Genomic DNA, 22,030 nt, shown 5'->3' on the forward strand with positions numbered 1-22,030 from the left:
CAGAAATCAAATTCATGCTACCGCTTTCTTTTGTATAACGTTTAGGCAAGGAATACTTATACTCATAGTTGATAATATTGTAGAGAAAAACGCGTGCAAGGAGGAGGGGGAAAAAAGACATATGGTATCATTGTTTAAAATACTGATGTGATTATCATCTGCCTGCTTTATTATGATTTTTGAGGCTATAACGAATGTATTTATTAGCAAAATGTTTAATGAAGAAATACTACGTATAATTGACTTGTTTTATCCGTTACAGTAGATTTGAAAACGTCACATTCCATGAAATTGTAATTCATTATGAACCTTATTCTCAGAATAATAGCTAATGAAACGACAAAGTAGAGTATTTGAAATATATTTGAAGCTCAAAGTTTAAAGGCTTTAATTAAATATAATCTACATACTAAAAAATAAACCATTAAACATTTAAGTTAAATATACAAAATTAAACAATTAAAATCATATAACTATTAATAATAATAAATTATAAATACAGAATATTGAAATAATAGATTGATCCAGATAATATTTTCTTGTTCTGACACCGGAATTCAGTTAAATATGTCATAACTTTAGGTTGCAAAATACAAGCGAGACGTGGAGTTTAATCAAAAAGATAATCACCCCTCTTCTTCATGTGGAAGTTGCTATATACAATTGTGCACAGGTTAGATATATCTCTACCGATGAGATCTAACTAATTATTATTAATAAAGTAAATGTCAAAATCATAAAATTAGACAATAAATATACAAATAAAAAATTTTTATAAATAAATTCATCGTAAAGATATAGAGCAAAAGCTAATTATGTAGTAATGTCCGGCGATATTACTCCCTATTAAGAGCATCAAAAAAGATTTTCCCCCGTTATTTAGGTATGCTTATATAACAACATACTATTATCATGATGGATATACACAATTGTTAATTATAATGCAACACCCAATGTAACTACCCTCGTTGTTGTGACCATTTAAACAGTTGTTTTTGCGTTTTATGAGTTTTCTGAACACCATTTCTAGGAGCCCATCAACCATAGCTAAGCCTTTAGTGATAAAAAAGTAATATTTATTCACTATGTAATATTGGAAAACCTAATTATCATACCCAAGTCTTAAAGCGAAGTAAGTAGTCTCAGACAAACTAGTTGCAAACCATCCAAAGCTACTACCCCCGTTGTTGTGACCATTTAAACAGTTGTTTTTGCCCTTTACTGAGTTGTGTATCATAATTTTTGATATGTTTAGCTAAAATAGAATCTTATTTTATGGTTAGATTTAAAAAAAATTGAATACTTACTGTGAGATAGTACAAAATTCAGAGTTCCATTTCGATATTCGTAAATACTTTTTACTGATAACTTGATCATCATTTGGTGTGGATGACTCATACATTTTTATATGTATTTCTATATATGACATCAGTACCAACATCCTCCATTAATTTAATGATGGTTCCTCGGGAACCAATATGTTTACCCTTGTATTTCTCCATAAATTTTTTGAACGTAGATGATTAGCAATGGATAAGATTATATAATAAGCAATAAGCATCGTTGTGAGATCAAAGTTAAAGTCTGACTTGATGTATTCATCGTCAAATTGATTTTATAGATGAATATCCATACTCTTGTTATGAGATGAGGATAATGAGTCGCGTGTAATTCTAGACAGGGGACTAAAGGCACATTTATATCGACAAATCCGACAAACCATCTGTTTCTCATCTGGTAAGTAATTCCCAAATTCCTGGGCCTCCATTTTCAGAAATCCAGACAGAAGGCGACGTCATTTTGGGGATTTTATTCAGTTCTCTATCGCCTATCACCATCTCATATTATATTAATATTGAATAATAAAGGCGGGAATGATAACGTTCATGATTGATACAAGAAGATGTATATTATTTAATCAATGATGCCATAAGTAATTCTTCTTTTCTCCTCGCACGCTTTTCTATTCTTACCAAAATTATCACCCTTACTTATACTACGATTAACATTCCTTGTGTAAGAACTAAAGCTTTAAACCCAAGTAGCAAAATATGCACGAAAACAATAAACAGATTAAAAATGTCTTGGTCAGAATTTACATTTTTTGTCCGCTAGGGGCACTATGTTGTTATTATTATTTCTCCCTTCAAGAAAATAACTAGCTATAAACTAGAATATATTCACGTCTCAATAACAATAGATAAACTTGAGTGACATGTGTAGAAAGTAGAAAATATTCTAATTCTAGTATTAATAAATTGGAAATCGGGACTGCTAAATATAGGTCTGCAAAGGGAATGCTCGTTTTTTAGAAGGCACATAGACCCCGGAATACATGTGGTCGATATTGAAGGAACCTTCAAGATGACAGTACATAAGAAGCCACTACTGAATACGGAATTTATTAAGTTTTTTGAGTTTACCTCAGATGAGGGATATACTGTATGCGCCATAAGTCCTTGTACACCTTTTTTACGGATAATAACGTTTAAATTTTGGGCATTTCATAAAAAGGGATAAATAACAAAAAAAAAAAAAAAAACAGTTTCCTTTTAGTTAGTTATTTATGAAAAATTTAAAATCAGCTGCAGGTATTTCAGGAGTTCCAAAAAATAGTAATTACTGTAATACAAAAACTTCTTTAAAAAAAACGATGCACGTATCAAAGCCGGAGACAATATCTCGGTAATTGCACGTAACTTTTGGATCAGTAGGACTACTGTATACAACGCTGAGAGACTCTACAACAAAATGAATCCCTTGTCAATCTCACAAAACGAGAAGGCCAAAATCGGTCTGCACAGAGAACCTCATAAGGAGTGTGAAGGCGAAGATAGACACACACCCTCGTGACCACATCCGGCAAATGGACAAAGACCTCAGAGTTCACAAAACGGCTGTCAGACGCATCGTAAAAGATGATTTGAGCCTCAAGTCTAGGGTCGTTTCAAAAGTTCAGGATTTGACGGCTTTACATAGACATAAGAGTTTGGAATGATCGAAAGTTCTCCTTAATAAATGGGAGAAACCCAATAGGAAAGTCCTCATTTTTCCGGATGAAAATTTTTTCACAGTAATGCGTTTCCACCAATGTGGATAAGAGGGACCTTAAAGGCAAATGAATATAAAATTATATTGGCCAAGAAGGTGCTTCCCGCCTTCAACGCAACTTACGGCATTGGAAATTAGGTATGGACACAAGATGGAGTACCGTATCACATTTACAAGATCCCTTTAAAGTATTTTACTAACAAATTAGGGATAGATGGATTTTGGTCCAAGGAGATGTGGGCGCCCAACTCTCTCAACCTGAACTCACATGACTATTACATATGGAGCACCGTAGAGAGGAAGGCCGTGGAGGTCATGAAGGCCAAGGTGGAGGAGGAATGGGCCAGCATTCCGGCAGATACATTCAGGAAAGTCTGTCGTAAGTTTTGAACCTGCCTGGAGCATTGTATTGTCGAAGATTTCTGAAAAATAAGAGAATTTAAAATATCCTTCAACTCCTTTTTAATAATTTTTTTTTATAATTTATGATAAGCCTAGTTGTTGTTTCTTTCTTTCTAATAAAGTACAAAGTGTACAAGGACTTATGATGCATACAGTATATTCCATAATAAATTTTAAAAAATCAAGTTTTTTTGTAGAGCTTTTTTGTTCTTTAGTTTTAGATTCATTTATTGGAAGATACTCACTTCACACATGCATCACCATTGGGGAAAGAATTTACCCACTATCATATATAAAGAGATGTCCCCTTCCATATTATCTCAATCAATAAATATAAAAATGTACACAACAATATATAATAATATGGAAGTCATATCTAGCTATTGAAGATCCTGATCTGATGTTACAACAGATGCTCCCTCCTTGAGGTAAAGACAATCTCGTCTTTTCTATATTAACGGTTCATCAGGATTTCACTTCATTCCTGTACAGCCCTCCTGGCCCATATTTTACAGAGTAGTGTCAAAAAAAATCCTGAAAATATAATAAGTTGTAAAGTTTCAAGACCCACTATACCGTAAATCCAAAAACGATTCTCTGCATTTAAATCTGCAATGACATCTTCCACCTCATCTAGAATAATTGTTTGCATGACCCTTAACTTGATCTTGCTCACTACTGGTTCTTCCCCAACTAAATATCCTCCAATTCTAACATTGCATCTATTATCCAATGTTATCATCCATTGCCCAATCCCAAGCACTTCTTGATATTTTGTTATCTTCCCCAAAGTACTTGTACACAACGCTTTGATCATTTGTGCTTTCTGTGCATCAACATATATTTTCCCAGCGTCAATTTGAGACACAAACACGTCGTCCGATCTATGTAACATTATGTCACATAGTTCCATGGCTAATTTGAAGTTTCCACGGATCAATGCTGGTAACCATCTATTTTGTACTATTTTGAACAACCTTAGATGTGGACACAGACAAATATCTTCCAGATAAACAAAATCTACCAATTCATTCGTCACAAATTCTTTACTAAAACCCTTTAGAAGATCAATCACCAAATATTTACCAATTGGTCATCTGTATGACCTTGTTCTACTATTTCCTTATTCTTATATAAATCGTATACATTATTTTTGTATTGTAAAAGTAATCGAATTGCCACATCTAAACCATTTACTATCTTCTCTAGTTGAACAGGTAGAGAGTAAAAATTCCCAATACTCTCACCTTCAACTAGACTGATTGATCCATCATGATTTCTCTTTTTTAACATGTCCAATATCTTCCTCACATCCTGAATTGATAGCAAGTCCGGTGTTAATCTTCCAGTCATTCCATTCTGAATACCTCTTATCCATTTATCCACTTGTTCAGAAATACTTGTTAACACCATAATCATTGTTTCAATTTCAACTTCCACTAGTTGATTGTGAAGCATCATTTTGACATTCTTCATGACTCCATATATAATAACCAAGCTTTTGATTGCATTACGGAGTGCTCTTAGTTCTTCCTCTTGTTTTGCTAACTTATCCAATATCTCTTATTCATATCTTGAATGTCCAGTATCAGAAAAGAACTGTGTGAACAATCCTTTCAGTATCCAGCCTCCCAATATTCTGAGGCCCACAATTACTTGTTTTTTCGTTTTACCATTGGACCCTTGGACTCATATTTACACAATATCACTAGTTGATTAATTTGCTTGCTTCGGCGTAGAATATCACTTAAAGGTTTCAGGAGACGTAGAATACCCATATGCTTTGTCGTTTCCTGCATATTATCCAGAACCCTAACTAATCTCCTGTTAATTTCAGACAGGCGAAGTCCGGTTCTTACTTCAATCAATTGCACTGATGTTCCACTCTACCCATTTCTTTTAACATCATTGGAGTTTCTCCTTTCCATCTTTATTTGATTTTCGGAATCTGTCCCAAAAACTCTCATTACTGACACAAGTAATTGCAATGTAATAAGTAACTTCATATTTTATTTAAGTTAATTCTTTTTTTCTTGAATTCGATTCTTAATTATAAATAATTTACTTATTCCTTTAAAGAACAGTCTATTGTTCATCGACCTCTTCCTTATTCATTTGCGGAACTTCGTCAGTAGGCGCATCCACAGTATTTAAATTATCATCTAAGTCGGATTCATTATTTAAATCCCCTTTGCTCTCTTCAAGGCTTGCACCTATACACATTTCTTTTCTTCCTTGTGCATGTGGACTGAGAGGTTTTCTTTTAAATGACTTAGGGTGTGCCTTGCTATCCAACAACGCACAAAGTTTATCAAAAGCAGCACTCAATATTATTTTTGACTTCGTTGCCTTTCCCAACGTTGCTTTTCTTACTTTTTTCGACAGACATTTGCATTTCAGCAACCTTTTCCTCATTCTCTGTTTCTTCTTCTTCCCGCACGTGTAATTCTTCGAGCTCATTTGTATCATAATTTTTCATTTTATCATATCATTCTACTACTTTGTCAATAATTAACGATTTAGAAATATCATAATCCCTACTATTAGATTTTGGTGTAGGATGATAATCAGGATATGAAAATTGGATCACTCGTTTTGGACTATATTCTTCTTTTTTTTCTTCATCTGTTAGCCTAGGTTCATTTCATTTATTACGATAAAGAGGTGCATTAAGCAGAATTATTTCTTTAGAATTATCCTTTTCTGAAACTACTCTTAATCTATCCTCATCTACATTCTTTGGACTCTTGTTTGTTTTATTTTCAACCATTCGGTCATTAATTACTTTTAAAACCTTAAAAGGTCCATTATGGTAAGTAGCTAATTTACGATTTATGTCTGTTTGTGGTGCACACAAAAATACATGATCCCCAGCATTAATAATTTTTTGGACAACCTTCATATTATATCCCTCTCTATCTTTGAGATGACTCTCTAATTGTTGTATCTCGTAAATCTCGGTACGATAATAAATCTTACTTGAGCTAAAGCTCTTTTGTAACCTAGAATATGGCTTTATTTTACTTAATTCTACTACAAGTAAGATCCAACTAAAGAATCTTTATATAGATAAAAACTTTTCCAAGAAACACAATATCAACAAGATAGATAGGATCAACAACTACAAACGATACATAAGTAATATTATCACATCCTCATTTCCTTAATTTAATACGTCACAGTGTCTATTCTTTTATTTTTATTTAATTATCGATTCCCAATAAGGGGGGACCCCATCGATCTCTATTAGATCTCTTGGGGTCTGTATTATTATTCTCCACGACAGTCCTCATTGGTTCTTCCTCATCTACTTCTTTTAATGTACTTTCATCTCCTCCATCTACAACTTCTGATCCTGGAGCTAAATGTTTTAGCGCAACTGTTGTTTCTCTTCCATTTTCGAAGCGGACATGAGCGTACGTAGGATTCACTTCTATTAAGTCAACCTCTTCGACTAAAGGATTGTTCTTATTGTTCCTTACGTGATTTATAAGAAGTTCAGTCTCTGCTTCTATTAGCCATGTTGGTATTGTCTGATGAAGGCCGATCTTCAATTGATAACGAAACATCCTTTCGTGAGGAGTATGATTAGTAGCAGTACAAAGTAAGCCTCGTATAGATCTTTAACCTTCATTGAGTACTTATTCGCATTCTTCTATTGGCAGTTCCCCAAACATGAGAGCTAATGTCACAACCTTCAAAACAATGCCGTTATATCGTTCTACCTATCTGTCCCCTTACGATTGTAAGGGATAGTACCACTTTTTAGCTACTCCTCTTACACTTAGATAAGTCTTCAATTCTTTGGAGATAAAAGCAGATCCGAATGAATATATTCCGGCTAACTGAAAATGGCACCAAAATCCTGAAGGCATCTAATCACTGATTTAGAGGAGAGGTCTACACCTGGATAAACGAAAGGAAATCTGGAATATTCGTCTACTAAATCAAGACTCACCCTTTCAAGAGGCTTAGTAGCTTTAATTAATTTTTTACCGTCATTTTTTATAAATTTAAGTTTCGGTTTTTGGCATTCCTTGCAAGTGGAGCTCACCTTGTTGACATCTTCAAAGGAAAATGGGAAATTAAAAGATCTAACATAGTGAAAAATTCGTGTATTCCCAAGATTTCATAATTTATTATGGATAATGTGCAGCTTATCCGATGATTTATCAAACGTTATTTCACAGGAAACTGATCTGTAAGAAGCAACAATTGTTTTCCTATCAGAAAATACATCCAAGTTTGCAAAGCTTCTACAATTGCATAAACTTCCTTTTCTACTGCAGAATGATGTCTCTCAGACTAATTGAACGATCTCGAAAAGAAAGCAACCGGTTTTCCAAATTGACTCAAAAAGGCCTCAATCGTACTCTCCGAAGCATCTGTCTCTACTGTTAATCTTTCCATTGGATCAATAACCATAATGACTGCATTTCCGATGGCCTTCTTCATTTTTGCAAAATACTCTTTAGATTCTGGATCCAAGGGTAATCTTGAGGATGTACAATAGACTGTAACTTCTTTGAGAAAGAGGGTATCCATCGAGAATGATGTGCAAACACCCCAAAAAACTTTTTCTTATTCCTAGGTTATGGAATTCTCATAAGTGAGTCTATCTGCATCCGGTTTCATCGTAACATTTTCTATCTGACACCCCAAAAGCTTTATTTTTGTGGTTGAATATTCGCATTTACGCTCATTTATTACTTATCTATCGCTTTCAAGAAAGATTTTAAATTCTTATGGTGTTCATTTTGATCTTTTCCGCAGATAGTAACGTCATAAATTCTCTTTGGCTATAATGAAATCAATCACACGTTGAAAACTGGAGACTCCATTAGTGACCCCAAATGGTATATGACGAAATTGATAAAATCGACCACAGGCTTTACATGCTGTCTTTCACTTTCTTGAATCCTGACCTTATGATAAGTACTTTTAAGATCCACCGTCGTAATTTTTTTTTGTTTACGGCCACTTTACGCAGTACCTCTTCAATTTGTGGAGGAGGATAGGCATCTAATAAGGTAAATTTATTAATAGTTTGTGAATAATCGATTACCATTAGTGTTTTTCTTCTATCATTTTCAGTAATCAGCACTTGGGCCCTCCATGATGTTGTACTGGGCTCGATAATTTCCTCGTCTATTAATCTCTTTACTTCTTGATGAATAAACTCTCTATCTTCTTCTGAACGTTTTCGTGACTTTTTTATGATATGCTTAAAATCTGGAAGAAGGTTTCGAAATAATGCAGGTGAAGGAATAACTGTGATACACATCACGCTGATAACTGAAAAACACTCCCTCTTTCCTCCAAAAGTGATATGCAATCCTGAATAAAGGTCTAAAAAATCCAGTCCCAAGATCACATCAGTACATAATTCTGAAAGAACAAACAACTTGACATGCTCATACAACTCTGTATTATTGAACTCATGTGCAACCTGCACATGAACCAGATCCGAGGTATTAGTTTGAAAAAAATTAGAAGCCATCCTAATTAATTTGTCTGACTTTTTCATTTTTAGATTAATCTCTCTGACTCTACACAGACTAAAAAACTGTCAAAGCTACCAGAATCTATAAGAACATTTACCTCAATACTATTAACACAAATCTTGTCTAATTTTCCTAAGGATGTGGACACCACAACGTGTACATTCAGTTCAGCCTCTCTTGACCCATGGTTCCCAATTTGAATACCAGATTTTAACATTCGAGCAAAATATCTTAGTTCATTGGCCCTTCTACAACGAGCATTCCTAGCAAGGCAGCTGGACCTAACATTCCTACCATTTCCATAGAAGAAACAACGACCCTTTACAGCATAATGGTATCACTATTTGTCGATGCCTTCCTTTCATCTCTTGCGACGGTAGCCAAACGTACAGAATCATAGGTCACTGATTGTTGTAGTATTTAGCTAAATCAAACGACTCGTTTAAAATGATTTTTAGCGACCACCAAGATTCTTTGTCTGATTTGAGAAGGTTGAAGACCACAAATGAACGCATCTAGTATATTTTTATTTTTATTAAAAAGCTCGAAATTAACAATCCTTCGCCAATATCTTAAAAGCTTGCAGAAATTGATCCAACGACTCGTTTTCTTTCTGTTTACGTGAAGCAAGCAAATTTCTATCAAATATTTCATACTTTTTCTTTATATTTATACTGCCCATAATTGTAAGTGCCATAATAGCTTTCAGCTGCTTCAATAAATTAATAATTAGTCAGATTCACATAGTGTTTCATTAGTCTTAATTTGTTCTCTTTTTGCAGTTCTGCTAAAGGTTAAGAAAGCTTTTGAAAGTAAACTTCCATTAATTCCAATACTTGTCCAGATCTGGTGAGTTCAGATTCCCGTCAAATCGGTCTAGACGGAGTAACTATTCCATTTTGTTTAAAACTTCAATAATTTTAAAATTAGTCAAATAAATTGTTGTAACCTAGCATATGGCTTTATTTGACTTAATTATACTACAATTAAGATCCAACTAAATGATCTTTATTTATATAAATACTTTTACAACAAGCACAATATCAACAAAATAAATAAGATCAACAACTACAAACGATCGATATGTAATAATATTACCACAAGCTCCACCCAGGCATGTATGCAATTTATTATCAGGGGTATGTTCTTGTACCATTAAAGTTCTAATAGCTTGACCAATATCCCTATTTAATCTTTCGGCCGGATTAGTATACGGTTGATCAGCTTAAGTTTCAGTTTTAATAATCCCCAATTCATCACATACTTGTCTCATAACTAAAGTTGATAATATTGTAGAGAAAAACGTGTGCAAGGAAAAGGGGGGGGGGAAATACATATGGTATCATTGTTTAAAATACTGATGTGATTATCATCTGCCTGCTTTATGATTTTTGATGGTATAACCAAAGTATTTATTAGCAAAATGTTTAATAAAGATATACAACGTATAATTGACTTAGACGTTTTTTATCCGTTACAGTGGATTGTATAACGTCACACTCCATGAAATTGTAATTAATTATGAACCTTATTTGCAGAATAATAGCTAAGGGTGATAGTTTTGGTAAGAATAGAAAAGCGTGCAAGGAGAAGAGAAGAAATACTTATGGCATCATTGATTAAATAATATACATCTTCCTCTATCAATCATGAACGTTATAATTCACGCCTTTATTATTCAATATTAATATAATATTATTAGATGGGGATAGTAGATAGAGAACTGAATAAAATCCCCAAAATGACGTCGCCTTCTGTCTGGATTTATGAAAATGGAGGCCCAGGAATTTGGAAAATACTTACCAGATGAGAAACAGATGGTTTGTCGGATTTGTCGATATAAATGTGCATTTAGTCCCCTGTCTAGAATTACACGCCACTCATTATCCTCATCTCATAACAAGAGTATGGATATTCATCTAAAAAATCAAGTGAATGATGAATACATCAAGTCAGACTTTAACTCTGATCTCACTAAGATGCTGATTGCATGTAATATAACCTTATCCATTGCTAATCATCTATGTTCAAAACATTTACGGAGAAATACACGGGTAAACCTATCCCTTCCCGAGGAACTATCATTAAATTAATGGAGGATGTTGATACGATACTGATATCATTTATAGAAATACATATAAAAATGTTTTGAGTCATCCACGCCAAATGACGATCAAGTTATCTGTAAAAGTATAAAATATTTACTAATTTCGAAATGGAACTCTGAATTTTGTACTATCTAACAGTAATTATTCAATTTTTTTTAAATCTAACCCTAAAATATGATTCTATTTTAGCCAAAATTATCAAGAATTATGATACACAACTCATTTAATGGCAAAAAAAGTGCTTGAATGGTCACAACAACGGGAGTAGTAGCTTTTGATGGTTCGCAAATAGTTTGTCTGAGACTAGTTTCTTCAATTAAAGACTTGGGTATTATAATTAGGTTTTCCAATATTACATAGTCAATAAATATTACTTTTTTTTATCACTTAAGGCTTAGCGTTGGTTGATAGGCTCCCAGAAATGGTGTTCAGAAAACTCATAAAAGACAAAAACAACTATTTAAATGGTCACAACAACGGCGGTAGTTACATTGGGTGTATCATTATAATTAGCAATTCTGTATATCCTTCATGATAATAGTATGTTGTTATATAAGCATAAATAACGCGGAAAACATCTTTTTTGATGCTCTTAATAAGGAGTAATATCGCCGGACATTACTACATAATTAGCTTTTGCTCTAAATCTTTAAAATAGATTTATTTCTAACCTTTTTTTTATTAGTATATTTATTGTCTAATTTTATGATTTTGACATTTACTTTATTACTAATAATTAGTTAGATCTCATCGGTAAAGATATATCTATCCTCTGCACAATTGTGTATAGTAACTTCCACATGAAGAAGAGGGGTGATTATCTTTTTTGATTAAACTCCACGTCTCGCTTGTGTCAGAACAAGAAAATATTATTTGGATCAATCTATTATTTCAATATTCTGTATATATTGTTATTAGTTATATGATTCCAATTGTTTAATTTTGTATATTTAACATAAATGTATGATGGTATATTTTTTATTATGTAGAGACTATATTTAATTAAAACCTTCTTTTTTAAACCTGGTACTTCAAATATATTTCGAAATAATCTACTTTGTCGTTTTATTAGCTATTATTCTGAGAATAATGTTCATAATGAAATACAATTTCATGGAGTCTTACGTTTTCAAATTGCTAATAAATACTTTCGTTATACCCTCGAAAATCATAATGAAGTAGGCAGATGATAATCACATCAGTATTTTAAACAATGATACCATATGTATTTCCCCCCTTCTCCTTGCACGCGTTTTTCTCTACAATATTATCAACTTTAATAATAGCTAATGAAACGACAAAGTAGAGTATTTCGAAATATTTATATCGACAAATCCGACAAACCATCTGTTTCTCATCCGGTAAGTATTTTCCAAATTCCTGGTCCTCCATTTTCATAAATCCAGACAGAAGGCTACTTTATTATAGACATTTTATTCAGTTCTCTATCGACTATCACCTTCTAATATTATTATATTAATATTGAATAATAAAAGCGGGAATGATAACGTTCATGATTGATAGAAGAAGATGTATATTATTTAATCAATGATGCCATAAGTATTTTTTCTCTTCTCCTCGCACACTTTTCTATTCTTACCAAAATTATCACCCTTACTCATAACCATTATACATCGGACCCATTAAATCCGAATATTAATGGTGGTGGAGGGTTGTCCCGTATTTTTAGACGCACATTGTTTTCTTTGCTTTGCACAAACACAGACTTTGCAACCTTTTACCTCATTCTAAATATTTCTATCCATATTCTGCCAACAAAAAAAAAAAAATGGCTAACAATTTTGACTTTGTCATCCCAGGTTGTGGTGATAAATGATGTACATGTATTGTTGCAATAACCATACGTTCCATTATTTCTGACACACATATTCTTAAATTATTATTTGCCTTATCTTTCAAATACATTTTCCGGTCCATTATGCATAAATGCTCATATACCGTAAGATAAGCCTATATATCTTGAGACAATATATTCTTTTTTTTCCTTTTTTTTGAGTGAATTTCTTTTAACTCTTTATTCTTGCTAAATATATTAATGCCTTAATATATTTCATGCATTTATCCTTACATTGTTCTTTATAAAAATCAATGTCTTTAAATTTATCTTTTGAAATGTTACTTCGAGATCACATTCACCCTTATTATTAACCTCATCATTTCTTTTTCAATTTCCTTGATCCTTTCTTCTTCTTGATTAAGTTCCTTCTTCCTCCGCCGATTTGTTACTGGCACGACATTTGTAATTGGCTTGCCTATTGCTTCGGTTATTTTGAAATTATATTCATAAGGCTCTTTCTTCTCTTCGATTACTCTTTCGTGATGATCAGGTCTTCTGCTTAGAGGAATCAACATCCTCTTCCCCCGCTTATATTTAATTTCAAATTCAAAATTCCATAAGCCTTTCCTTCCATCTGGGAAGCATTCCAGTAATATCCACTGACATCATAAACCATTCTAAAGGTTGATGATCAGTACTGACTTCAAACTTTCTTCCCACAATAAAATATTTAAAATGTTCTACAAATGCGGCAACTGCTAACAACTCGTTCTGCGTAGCAGAATAATTTAATGTAACTGATTAAGGGACTTACTACCTTACGCAATTTCTTTACCATCATCACCTATTTGCACTAAAACAGCTCAAATGGCAAAATTTGAAACATTTGTTTTTTAAATACACTCTGTAGAAAAGTTGGGAGTATTTTAAAGGTTTTGCTGATAACTTTTCTTTTAATTCATTATACGCTAGTCAATGCCATTTTACTTCTTTGCAGATAACTTTTGTAATTGGTTCGGCTAATTTAGCAGAATTGGGTATACATTTTCGATAATAAGAGGTCTTGCCCAAAAAGGTTTTCATATCCCTTTTGTTAGCAGCAACGGGCCATTGTTGAACTGCTTCTATTAACCTACCAGCCGGAGCAACATGTCCTCCCCCCTATCTCGTCTTTGGAGTGAATAAATCTGTTTTTGTGGCCTTAATCCTAAGATTAGCCATCTCAGTCCTGAGCAAAAATTCCGCAAATCTACATAGTGTATGCATGAACGTACATCCTAAGATGAGATTGTCATCAAAGAATCCCATGGTCCTCGCCGATCAATTTGGGGACCATATACTTGATGCATTAAACGTGCATAAGTTCGACAAGCATTCTTTGGTTCAAAAGGCATCCGGAAGAATTTAAAAGTGCCAAATGGGGAAACAATTGTTAACTTATCTTGATCTTCTTCTTTAACAGGAACAACAAAGTATGCTACAGGCATATATACTGAAACGAAGTATTTTGCCTTCCCAATTTTGGGGATCTGTTAACAATTCAATTGAATATGCTATAGGATATGCACCCGATTTGGTAATACCATTTAAATCTCGATAATCTGTTGGAAATCTCCAAGTTCTATCTTTTTTTTTTACTGGAACCAATACTGATCCCCATTGACTTATTGTCAGTTCCACAATTCCTTCCTCAGTCCAATATTGTAGTTGATCTTTAAAACTTTCCTTAACAGCTGGATTCATAGGTATAACCTTGCCTTCGCCGGTTCTTTATCACTAGTATCGACTTTAAACTCTAATATTTTAGTACGGCCTACATTTGAGGAGTCTTTTTGACAACATACCATAAAATCTGTATAATAACGTTTCTACTAGTTTTCGTTCATTACGGCTAATATAATCATTTTTTTCGAACTAACATATTATCCATTTTAATTATAATTTTCTCCACTTCCCTAGCTACTCTTCTTACAGGATTTCCAACATACTGAAATAACCCATCCTTCACTAGTTTATAATTAAGATTTGGGTTTAATTCTTCGAGTTATTTAGATGGGGTGCAGATTTTTCCAATCTCGATTGGAGCTAATATATATTCGTAAATTGGCAGTACTTTTTCAATCTCCAAATAATTCAATTCATGATGAATTTGTATTCTTCAACTAATTATCTTCCATTTCTTTTAATAAATTATTTTCATTAGTCCTACACAAAACCCGTTATTCTTTCTTAAAGATTGCAAAAATTTACGGTACAAAAAAATAAACATATGGTGTCCCTCATTTAATTTTCTTTTGCTATATTGAATATAAATGAAGATAACGAAAAAATCATAATTAGTTTTTCTTTTAATTTACGATCATTTTTGATAGCATTATTATGTTATTTCTGCGAGTCGATACTAGGATTTAATAATGAAGAGAGCATTTGAGCCGCTAATCTTCAATTAAACACCTAATTTGGAAATTTTTATTTAAGGATCTCATCCTTTTAATATAATATGAAGTTCGTAGTCGAGATTAAAGAGTAAAAAGCTATTTTGACTATTGTCTACTTCGACTCACAAGTTGAAATACAAATAATAAAACGATAGTCTTGACTAATTTCGTACCTCTTTTCCCAATGAATCTTCTGAATCCCTTCACTTCAACTTCTCCTCTAGCGTTTGTCGAATATAATTTTATTATTATTGAGATGAATATCAAATATTAGTTAGGATCTATGGCATAAATTGCTCTTAATCCTCCGTTTTATGTTATATGTTCTTTACAATAAACTCAATTAAATATATATTACTTGTGAGTCACAAAGAAATACATTAATATGGAATAAAGTTTAAGATTATAAACATTTAGATTTCTCTATGTATTTTAAGAGTTCAGTGATTCGATAAATCTGCACAAAGGGATAAATTATTCAAAGATTCTGGTTTTGTTTCCATAACTTTAATCTCAATGTGTAATACTCATTGCACAGGTTTAATTTTTGATGTATAAAAACTTTGGAAGAAAAAGTATAAGCATCCAGATAACAGTATTTCAAATATTTATTAATGTTTTTACAAATGAATCTAGAAATCTAGAAACTCTTTCGGAAGAAAATTTGAAAACTGAGGCAAGAAGACGAATAGATGGATTCATTTTAATGGGTTTAAATCCAAATTCAAAATTGTTATTCAAAGAATACTATCAAGAAGGACTTGAGACGTTTCTTATTTCTTCATAAGAGTAGAGTCTTGAAATTAACTTCTTCGGCTGTCCAGCTCCTCTTTTACAGAACCACTTTACGTCCAGGAATACTTTCAATGTAATTATCACATAATAAAATCACTTTCATAATGCCTCAAATAATAATGGGAATTGAAATTAAAGTACTTTGTCAAATGTGACTAAATTTATCTTTAGTCTTTATATAACTAATATTCCTTTGGCCGGATTATCATAATTATTATTCAGCTAGGGAATTTTATTATTTTTCTGCAATACAACGCTACTGACTGTTGCATTGTTTACAAACTAATCTTGTAAGATACCAGTCTATACTATTTAAAAAAAATTGTCAGAAGGACTCTGATAATTTCCAAATATATTCTAAAAAACAAAGTTTATTGGAATTAATGTATGAAAAACAGTCACCTGTTGCATTGTATATAGGGCTCCCTGATGTATCTTATAGACATATTTTGATCTAAGAAATAATAATGTAGTCATATTTATGAATGCTCACGGGCGTTTTACATGTAGCATGAGCGTGCTATAGGGTGCACAGTATATAGTTGTCTCTGATGTATATCATATAAATATTTTAGATCTAGAAAATATAATGTGGTCGTGTTAATGAAATATCACATGTGTGTAAATGTAGCTTCGGATACATAGCACTGTTTCTTTTTGTCATTGCTCACTAATGTATACCATTATTAGAATTGAGAACTTTTTTAATGAAAAACTTACCTTTAAACAATCAAAAGGAAAAAGGGCTGTTGCGGATAATCTTTTATTCTTTTTTTTATTCATTATTTAATCGGTCGTTGTGCTATAAACATCTCTTCTTTAAGGAACAGTTCTCAACTATCTTTGGTGTAAGCTATTTTAATAATTCATCAAAATTCAATATACATCAATTGAAATATATTTATATTATTATTTTCCCTGCACTTATACTTTTTTAAATGTAGAATCTCCTCTTTATAGCAGAAATTCATTTTCTCTTCCCACACGCCACTCTTAAATACAACAGGCAGTTGATATGAACAAGGATTTTAATTCAAGTATACTCGCTCTCATCTTCTCCCTTTTTTCATTACAAGCTACTTAACCCTACTGTAATTCATATGCAATTTCAGTATATGTTGAGATTTGAATACTATGTAAATAATGGTATGTAAAATAAATTAACTATCACAAGCCTTTTGTATATAGCTTACAGGCTGCACTGTTATTGTTAGTGAGTGCTCTAGACACTAAACTACTCATTAGTCATCATATATTGCGGAAACTTGAACCATGAAATGTGATAGAATATATATTATTATCATATTATCTGTTATTAACCCAAGTTATAAAATAAAGCATATATATTTGTGCAATAGATATACACTGTTACGTAATATGTATCCAATTAAGTATGAATTACCAGAGAGATGGATAAGCCGAAGTTTTAAAAGTCAAAGAAAACTCATAAGCTTACTTTCTTCTATTAAGTTTAGTTGAGGCCTTAGAGCATTGTCGGGCCTCCGACAAATCTCCTCATCGACAGGATGAGGACCTTAAGGCTTGAAAGATGCAAAAAAGTCCTTAATTTCTTGAAGAGTCACCTGTCGACTATGAAGATCTTTTCTGACAAGAAAATCTTCACAATCGACGAGGTTATGAACCTCAGAAACAACAGCTTTATAGCAACATTACCTGAGGAAGTCCCGGGAACATTTAGGACAAAACATCCTCCCAAACAATGTGATTGGGAGTTGTGGCTTCTGATGGGAAGAAAATGGATCCCTTCTTTAAGCCCAATTAGAAAATCGGAGCTGAAGCCTGCAATAAGGTCCTGAAGTGTGAAATCTTGCCCGGGGTGAAGGCTAAGTATCTTGAGATAAGCTTTGCGTGGACCCAAGATGGTGCCCCAGCTATTCGACCTTAAAGACACAGACTTTTGCAAGGAGCACTTTACTAACTTCTGGGATAATACCTATTGGCCCTCTTCCAGTCCTGAGCAAAATTTTAGTGACATTTTTCATTATACCTTTCTACTAATCAGTTATTAAGGTTTTGTTTTTGCTTCTTCATCGCAGAAAATTTCCTTGTCGTACTATATATATTTAACAAAACCTTCCAACTTTTATGTAGTAAAACTAAAAGGGGAAGAGAATAGAAGAAATAAAGAATAATTCATTGGAAGAGGTGAAGGTGCAACTTTTACAACTTCCGACAGTTATGCCTCACTTTTTTTCCCTTTTTTTTGCGTTTTGTTGATATTGTTCCTTTAATATGGGAAGAGTAATTCGAACCTTTTTTAATAAAAATCCTCTGACTATATGGTTACATTAAAATAAGTAATAACAACTTGGAATTACGAATCCTCACATTCTCCTCTCAACAAAGATGTTACCACAGACGAATCTTCCTTGCTTGGTGTAGTTACAATTGTCCCGTAATATGCTATATTTGGGATTACCATAAGACCAATTAAATAATGTATAATATAATCTTATATAATTAATTCTATTTTATTCTCTAATTTCTCACGTGTATATCTCTCTACCCATAACACAATAATAATACTCATTCATATTGATGGAATGTTCTAGTCATCGTCAGAGATGTTCTCTGACGTCAGAGCGTCGTATAATTAGGGATGAGGCGATAGCTCACGAGCCGAGATCTTAACGTCTATCCTCACACTATATTCATAACATCCAGGATGTATGTTTGCTTTAGTAGTCTGTAGAAAAGGAATAAAAGCGTCATGGAACCTTGCACGACGTTCCAAGGATTGATAACAAGTTGTAGCTCCAAAGAAAGTTACGATTAATACTATTTTTATAGAGGAATTATGAAGATTCTTCAGGATATTTTCTCACTCTTAATTGATAATCGATCCTAAAAATCCTTGACTGGATTAGTCATTAAACATTTATAGTTACATAAAAAAGAAAAAAAACCATTTCGAATGTGTTCAAATGGAGGGGAACGACTACAACACAGGAGTTAGTTATCCTAAATATAATAACAATGAAGTGCAATTGTTGACAATAGACTTTTCGGAGGCTCAGTCCATTTCATATTTATTTATTCAAAGAGGAAACCCCCACTTTTTATTTTTATATAAAGTCAATTTGCTGTTGAAGATGAAGGAGTAGAGACATTTCACATATAAATGTTTAATCAAGTGGAACAAGTAAAATTTTATATTATTATTTAAAAAAAGAAAAAAAATCCTACTTTCTTTATACTTATTACAAGAAACTTGCAATAAAGGTTATAATTGTACTGCACCCATTTATAATATGAAATAACGCATTATAATGTTGTTCCTCGACCTGAAATTCAATGTAACAACTGCTGGTAGGTCATTTGTTTCTATAATGTTTTTATTTGTTATTGTAGTGTCCGTGTCATATGAGATAACAAATTCATCATGAGAGGACCATGATAAAATGACTGAACCTGATGTCAATTACTAAGCACGTTGAGGCACTACTAGGGAAATAGTAGACGTGTTTACCTTCTATTGTATGAAATAATTTGAACCTTGATGCAGGGTTTATCATTTTATTTAACATATTTCAAGTATTTAAAATATTAATTACGCACAAGTTAAAATATATATTTTGTTGTCGTTGACTGACTTTGACGTTTTTCAAAACAGATGATTTCTTTTAAGTACTAATACGAACTGTCTTGCGCATGGAACATTTGGGTCTATATATAGTGCTCGCTCTGATGAGTAATCAATGTAGCGAATATTTTTGCCTAATCTTAATAATTAATTTCCATAATAAAATTAAAATTAATAGGAGTAAACAAACGTCAAATATCGTAGATCCAATAATCCAAACCCTATTCTTCGTCAAATAAGATTATTTTACCATTTGCTTAAATTCTTGTAATGATACTTTTCCACTATATCTAGTTAATTCCAAAAGTTTGTCCTTCAGCTCATACCCAGTAATTGCATTTGTTTCAAGTAGCCAATTACCATTTAGTTGCAAAATGCCAATTGCTGTTACAGATTAGTTGATCCTTCTTCTATTAACAACTAGTGATCTCATTTGCTTGATTTCAGGTATTTCATTTATGTAAAATTCCCCAATCTGGACACTACAGTGGAAAAGCAATATCAGTTCCCATGGTCCTTTCTTGAGCATCAAGGAGTCTTTTGGCAAATGACCTCCTTTGGAACATGTCTAACAAATAGTTACTTCTGGGTGTACAGCCATCAATAACTTGCTGTTGTCTATACTATTTATGAATGACTGTTTGTGAGCTTGTACCATAATCTTAAAATGTTTGTTGGCGAGATCAATGTTCGAGTTCTTAATTGCGTGTAAACATGCATCTTTTTCTATAGAGAATACATTCATTTGTGGACACAAATAGGCATCTGTAAAAATAATGCAATTGGATAATTCGGTTCCATCTATCTCCTTATATATTTCCCTATTTTCATCTATTACCAAATAGTTTCTTTCTTTTGAAAAAAAAAATTCATGACACCATCTCCAGCCATCATTGGAATGGGTTGATGTCTGTACAGTTCATATAGATGCGTTGGGTAATATAGAAGAACTCTTACCACTATGTCTACTCCACTTCAACTCTTCTCCACTTGTACTGGTAAGGAATAAAATTAACCAATACCATTACTCTTCATGGGGCTGATAGATCCATTCCAATTCCTTAGTTCTACTTGATCCAGGACGTTCCTTACATCGTATGTTTAGAAGATCGGGTTTTAGCGTACTTGTCATTCCCATTTGTAATCCTCTGATTAGTCTATTAATTTCTTCAGAAAAGGAACACAATATTACTAACATTGCTTCAATCTTCTGAACTTCAAAAAAATTCCACCCTGACTTGATTTAATTGCTTATCTTTCAGTGTTGATCTAGTATTCAGGAGCTTGACCTCCCGTCGAATTAATTGCAAAGATTCTTCTTGTTTGACCTTATTAAGATAAATTTCTTTGAGAAATTAGATGTATTCCAAATGGGTGTTTACCTTAAATTATCTTTTAATTCCTCAAAAGCTTTATCTTGTTTATCCTCCCAATGCCATTCAATATCTTTTCTTAATAATTTGGAAATTGGTTCAGCCACCGTAGTATATGAACCAATACATCTTCTATAATAGGAGGTCTTGCCTAAAAAGGTTTGGAGATCATTTTTGCTAGCAGGCAAGAGGTCTACTGCTTCGATCAAACGATCGGCATGGTGACCTAACCAATTTGTTGAAGGCACAAGAAGATGAGTTTTGAAGCTTAACCCTGAGATTTTCCTTCTCAGTTCTGAGTAGGAATTCGGCAAACTTAAAAAGGGTTTCCATGAACGTTCGTCCGAGGATAAGATTATCATCCTAAGAATCCGAGAACTCCTTTACGATCAGCTTGTGAACCATAAATTTGATGCATTAACCGTGTATATGTATTTCACGTATTATTAGGACCAAAAGGCAGCCTGAGAAGTTTGTAAGTTCCGTAAGGGGACACAATTGTTAAGTTACTCTGATCTTCTTTAACGGGTACAGCAAAATATGTTTCAGCCATGTTCACTAAAACGAAGTATTTTGCTTCTCCTAGTTGTCGGTCAGTTATTTATTCCATAGAGTATGCAACTGGATATAAATCTAATTCAGTTACACTGTCGGGAATCTCCATGTTCCATCTTTCTTTTTAACAGGAACTAATGCAAATCCCCATTTACTTATAGCTGATTCCACAATTCCTTCATCAATCCACTCATCTAACTGTTCTTTGAAACATTCCTTTAGTGTTGGATTCATGGTTCTTACTTAAGATTTGACCGGTTCATTCTCGCCTGTATCAACTACTAATTCTAAAACATTTGTTCTACCTACATTGGAGGAATCTTTTGACAATACTTTATAAAAACGGTAGAGTAGATCCTCCACATGCTTTTGTTAGATAACGACCAATTTGCCACGACTCCC

The sequence above is a fragment of the Lepeophtheirus salmonis genome, chromosome 12 (genome assembly GCF_016086655.4).
Source record: "Lepeophtheirus salmonis chromosome 12, UVic_Lsal_1.4, whole genome shotgun sequence".
In the NCBI taxonomy this organism is placed as follows: Eukaryota; Metazoa; Arthropoda; class Copepoda; order Siphonostomatoida; family Caligidae; genus Lepeophtheirus; species Lepeophtheirus salmonis.